The sequence below is a fragment of the Geospiza fortis genome, unplaced genomic scaffold (assembly GCF_000277835.1).
Source record: "Geospiza fortis unplaced genomic scaffold, GeoFor_1.0 scaffold362, whole genome shotgun sequence".
Classification (NCBI taxonomy): Eukaryota; Metazoa; Chordata; class Aves; order Passeriformes; family Thraupidae; genus Geospiza; species Geospiza fortis.
Genome location: NW_005054464.1, coordinates 520066 through 526065, shown reverse-complemented (window position 1 = coordinate 526065; position 6000 = coordinate 520066). Strand labels below are relative to the sequence as shown.

Sequence of the window (6000 nt, the reverse complement as noted above, 5' to 3'; positions counted from 1 at the left end):
CAGGCCCCTACAGTGCAGCTTCCTCAGAAATTATTTTTTGCCAATATGCCCTCCTTCTGTGACAGAAATCTCTTAAACATCCTTGTTTCTAGTCTCTGAAGTTATAAAAAGTGAAATTGTGCTGTTTTCCTCTTGCGCTTGCTGGTCTTATGCAATGGAAGAAGAGGGAGTTCAGGTTTACATATATATGTATTTTTTATTATGTATATTGGCATATTTTTGGTTTGTACTTCTAAGGCTTGTTCTCACAATGTATTTACAAAGAACAGTTGTACAAATATATTATACCCTGCATATTATAAGTAGCCACATACAAATTACTATGCCATTGGGCATGCTGATACAGGTAATGCTAGAGTTCATTACTTGACATAAGCAATGACAGGGATATTGATCTAGCCAATATTCACTAAAGCTCTCCACAGCTATGTCCTGGACTGCTGCAGCTGTACTGCTCAATGAATGTCCCTGTGCAGACCAGGCTGAGTACCCAGGATGTGCATCCATTTGGCAGTGCAGCTTGTGGCAGAGGCTGAGTTCATGTGCAGAGTTCATTTTGCCAGTGAGAGATGGTGAACATTGAGGGCATCTGACTCATCCTGGGTCCTCACAGAAATTTTATAGGTCTAATTAACAAAAAAAAAAGGCTCTCCCTGTTCAAACTTAGTACTTCTTGTGAATCTGTCTGCAATACAAGAACTGGTGAAAAAAGTCCCACTGATGCAGGAGACAAAACAGGAGAGACAAATCTCTCCAGTAAAAATGCTAAGGACTTTTATTAAAGCTAAATAATAGGAAAGGCAAGGTATACTTTCTTTTTTTTTTCCCTTGGGGGCTTATACTGAAAATAAAAACCACCAGTGTTTTCTACTTTTGTGAGAGTGATCTTGTCCCTCCCTTGTTATAGTAGAGAAATCACTTATGGAGCAACAACGATGTGAAAAATACCTGTAAATCATATTTTTCATGTGCACTGATTAAGAACATACTCAGACTTTGTACCCGTTTCTGAAACTGCTCCCCAATACGGTTTTTGTAAAAATAATTTCTGTACACATCCATAGCTATGTGCACACATATGCATTCATTAATTAGCTTAAAAATAACTCATGGTAATAATTTATCATTGGCTCTTGTAACACCATTAAGAAATTACTCATTAATTAATTCACTTCAATTTGGTTGGAGGTGACCTTAAAAGGTTTGGAATTTTATTCCCTTTGTACACATTATCACAATTCAGGGCTCTTAATACAAACGTTTTTTCCTATGGAAGGGATGCAGAGTTCTTTGATGCCACTGAACTGACAGCTTTCCCCCACTCCATTTTTACCTGTCCAGAGTGTGGAAAAATTACCCAAAAGCAGGGCACTGGCTATTCCTTATGGTCTCTTTATGTTTACTGGAAATTTCACTTTGGATTTTCTGAAGAGCATTTTAAATTAATGTTAAAACATCCGTTAAGTATTCTATGGCTAAAGGTGCTTTACGCAAGTCTTGGAAAAAAATAAATTGATATGTCAAAGGGGAGAGAGGTGATGATATAATTTATCACTGAAGAGCAGCATTGCTGGCTCCACATCGGACTTGGGCTGGGGCAGTAATGAAAGCAGGATGGTGTGAGAGCAGACAGCATCATACTTCCCTGGGAAGAGCTGAGCAACATGGAGATGGAAGGGAGGCATTTTGCAATGAGTGAAAGAGCTGATGGCAAGCAGAAAGGAGAAAACAAACAGACCTCCTGGGAAACTGGACGTAGAGGGTGGCTTTCGAAGGACAGAGAAATAGGCAGCTGGAAAAAAGATGCATGGGAACAATTAGTAATTTGTTTACAATCCACTGCCAATTTACCTTCTTTTTTAGTTATGAGAGTCCCTCCCAGCTGTAAAATGCTTTCAGTTTTGTGAGACTTTGGCAATGGCATAGGTTTCAGTACCTGGGCCATAATTCTATTTGGAAGGGGGCATTCACCTCCCAAGTCATATTGTTCTCCAGTGGGATTTTTAAAGAAGTAAAAAAGCATAAGACCTGGTTATCAAAGGTTTTTAAAGAGTAGCAGACAAAGACAAATCACACTGAAGCTTCTGAAGCATTTAAACAATAGAATTATTTGATTTTCAATGGGAGCTGACATTTTATCCCAGTCAGTACTAAACTGTATCTTGTGGCATATACCTGCCTTTAAGAACTTATCCTTTAGACATTATTTGAAAATAATCCAAATAATTTGGTTTTGTGTCATGCAATGTCTTGTTTGTACTTTGTAGCCAAGAGCAGAGAGAGATTTCTCTTCAAGTGTCTGTAAATAGTTTGGGTGCCTGTAATTTTTTGTTTTCATGTCTTGCTTTTTATTCCAAGACAAGTCAGAAGTATTTAGTTGATATTAGTTGATGCTTAAATCTTAGCTTTAAAATCCAGGTGTTCTCATGAAGACACCGTACCTATTCAACCAGCAATCCTACCTGACTCATTTGAACAGTAGCTTATCACTGTATCCGTGAGGAAAAAACTTTTAACACCATCCTTTCTAACAAATGATGGAAAATGTTGCTAAAAAGGCAGAATAAGATGAAGAAACCCCACTTATCAGGCCAAAATAAATCACCTCAGCATGCCAACATGTGTCAATAAATGCAGACAGGATCTCTTCTTGTTTACATACGTACTCAGAAAACAATATTGTCAGCAATCCCACCTGTCATTTCTGATACAAGACATAACAGCTATTCTGTCTTGTAATTGCATATGAAAATTTTAGCACTTGGTTTTATGCACTGAAATTCTTCCCCCTTTCCTTTTTATATCATGGTCATTTACTGTGGTATCAGCTCTGTTCTCACCCCACAAGAGCACTGTAGGTGTAGGATGCCATTCTCAGAAATGAAAGAAAAATTTCCACAGAATATTTAAGGAGCCAGACTTGACAACAAACAATGATGATCAATTCTTTAACTTAAATTATGTTTCCATTAATAATTTCTTTCCCTTATGAGCTCTGAAGCGACACAAATAACTGTGTGAGTGTGAAAAATGACAACAAAAGGTCTGGGCAGAGGAATCATAATGCAATGCCTTGAGCTCTTCTTCAGTCTAATTCAGATGACACAACAGAACAGAGATGGGACTGATCAAACTAACTGGTTATTTAGCTACAGAAAAAGCAGGTGCACCCCAAGTGCTCTTAAAAATTACTCTTCTGCTCCCTCCTTTCTACATAAGCACCACATTGGCAGTGCCAATCAAGTGTTTGTGGTGTGTCTCTGTGTAAAATGCTGAACGTTAGAGGGCATTTTTCGAAGGGAAACAAAAATAACAGAAAGAAGAGTAGCAGCAGGAAATGCTGGGACACACCTGCAGGTAGAGAGGCTGGTGCTGACGGATAAGGAGATCCTCGCTGCAGGGTCCATGCTACTTCCTTTGACTCTAAGTGCCAATCAGCCCTTGGCAGCCAATTTCTTCCCTACTCTAATTCTGGCTTTCAATCAAATGGATATTATTCCAGAAACACAGGCATCCACAGATAAGCTATCTCCCGCGGGACAACTGGTGTGAGGAGCTCCACCCATGTCATCACCCATGAGTGTAACTTCTCCCTGCTGCTGTCTGGGGGAGGTGCCCGCCCTGTGAGCCAGCGCCAGCGCCTGCCAGCATGCACAGCCTGTCCTCAGCAGAAAGGAGCAGGGAACTGTGCTTCACTGCATTGCAAAGCACATCAACATGTTTTTCTAGGGGCTACAGTGAAATCAAACTGTACGGAATCAAACAAGTGAACAAAACAACCAACAAAGTATGTCCTCTCTAGGTACAAAAAGTGGCTTTTGGTCCATTGTAAATTCTCCCAGCAGCCTCCTGTTAGCTACCTACAGGAATTTTCTAAAGGACCAATAAAGATGCATTGGTTAAAGACAGATTCAAATAATGTCCTTAAATATACACTTGAAGATACGTGCCTTTTATACACTTTTCCAAATTTGTGTTTCAGTAGGAAATGATCTGTAACCAAACCAAGGGGCTGATCTAGTTCATATTTCTTGTCTTTGTTGTGACACTTCCTGATACATTTTGTACTGGATTCAAGTTGTTTTTCCAAAAGACAGTTAACTACTGGGCTGTTTGATGTTCATCATCTGAACTACAAGTAAAACTAGACTTTAAAGGCAAGAGAAATAACACTGTCAGGAAATGCCATGCTAAACCTCTTTCTCAAGTTCTACATGTATGTGTAATCCATGCTTCCTAGATTAGAAATGCTCTGCATCTTTTACTGGCTGCATGATGGAGAAGCTAAGGGAACTGTCACAGGTTTGCTGGTACCAGACTTAATTGACACGTCTCCGCTTTGAGAAGTAAGCTGGGAACAGTTTCAAACTGAAGAGAAAGGTTTGCTGACAAATGATAGTAATAACAGCACTTTTCATTCTCAAATTTTTTGTCTCTTCTGCTTTCACCAGAATTTTGTTAATATGGGCATTAAAGGATGAGGGAGTAGTAAAAGAGCCCTTAGCAGGAAATTTTTAAAAAGCAAAGTAACCTTAAGTAACGATGCACAACAGTGAGGTAAAAAAAAATAACCATACTTGAAAACATTCTCAGTTCACACAGGTGTGTCCATGAACACACATGTCTTGGGGTTCCATGGAGTCTACTACACACATGCTTATGTGCTGAGACTGGAACCTCCAAAGCAGCATTCTCTAAAAAGACTGCCGGCACAATCATTGTGGCTTACACTCTTCCCCACACAGCAACAGTTATCCTGGAAAAGCAAAGCCTCAGATATATGATATCCTAACATTTATAAGGCTTTTCCCTTCTCTAATCCTTTCACAAAGCATGCTTTAGTGAAATTCATGGGTGTTGACCCATTTTCAACTAATGCAACAAAACTCCAAGTAACGGGAGTTGCACGTGGCAGCTGGGAGAACATGAAAGGAGTATGCACCTGCAAAGATTAGTATTTTGGAGAAGAGGAAACACTATATTGAGATTCAACAGGCAGACCAGAAACTCTACAAGATGGAAGAAACAGCTAGGCTCTTCTGGGAGTTACTGTGGGCATCCCTTAACAAGGCAAAGGGCTTAAAAAGTGCAGAACACGATTGAAAACAGATAAGGTGATCAATTACACATGAAAAATGTGAACTGTAGTTAGAAGGGGAGTTTTAAGCTTGTTTGACCAAGAGAAAAGCCTGTGAAATCTGAACATGAACAGAGGGTATTGGTCAGGTACCAGATGAAGGCAACAGTTGCTGCCCTGAAGAACAAAACTACCACTTTGGAGCAATGAAGTGCCCTTGGTTCTGTGGTTCAGGGAAAGGCAGGGAGATGAACTGTTTTTATATTCCTTCAGAGAACCCTTATTTGCCTTGCCCTGAATGCAGAGTGCATGCAGAAATGCCTTGCCTTTCTTTGCAAACCCTCCCCTTTTCATGTACCACCTCAGTGAGCTGCTTGCACATCCTTATTTTTGTGCCTAGAGTGACACAGAGCTACCCTGTCTCAGGGTCAGGCCCTTGCAAGTCCATCTGTGTTAACAAGTCCATGTGTGCTAACAATGTGCTCAGCCTTCACTCTCAGTGAACGGACATAGGAACTTTTCCAGGGACCATTCAGCTATCACTATGATGCCTTGAGCAACATTTTGCACCAATAGTTCCCCATAGCTGTCAAAGGGTCAGTAGATCTAAATTTAGACCAAGCAGCTGTGTTTAGGTTTGGGGAGGTGCCTTTGGGTGTCGTGCTAAAGCTGTGCACTGTCAACGTCCTCTTTTGAGAAGAGGTCAGAGGATGAAGTGGGGAGGAACCCAGTGATTTCAGCACTTGGGAGGGAATACACTATGAAAATTTTATTATCTTGCCTACTTTAAAAAAAATTTGCTGAGCAGAGTCTTCTGTGCCCCCCTCAGATGACACAAGGGAAAAAAACCCCAGGGATATCGAAAGCTTATTTTAGACTAAAGCAAATAAAATACAGTCATCACTTTATGAGTGATAAAGTAC

General features: G+C 40.2%; 1 protein-coding gene across 15 annotated transcripts in view; it reads right to left on the bottom strand.

The window, feature by feature from the left end:
* IKZF1 (IKAROS family zinc finger 1) overlaps window positions 1-6000 on the bottom strand; it is a 65409-nt gene that overhangs the window by 20526 nt on the left and 38883 nt on the right. The window lies entirely within an intron of this gene.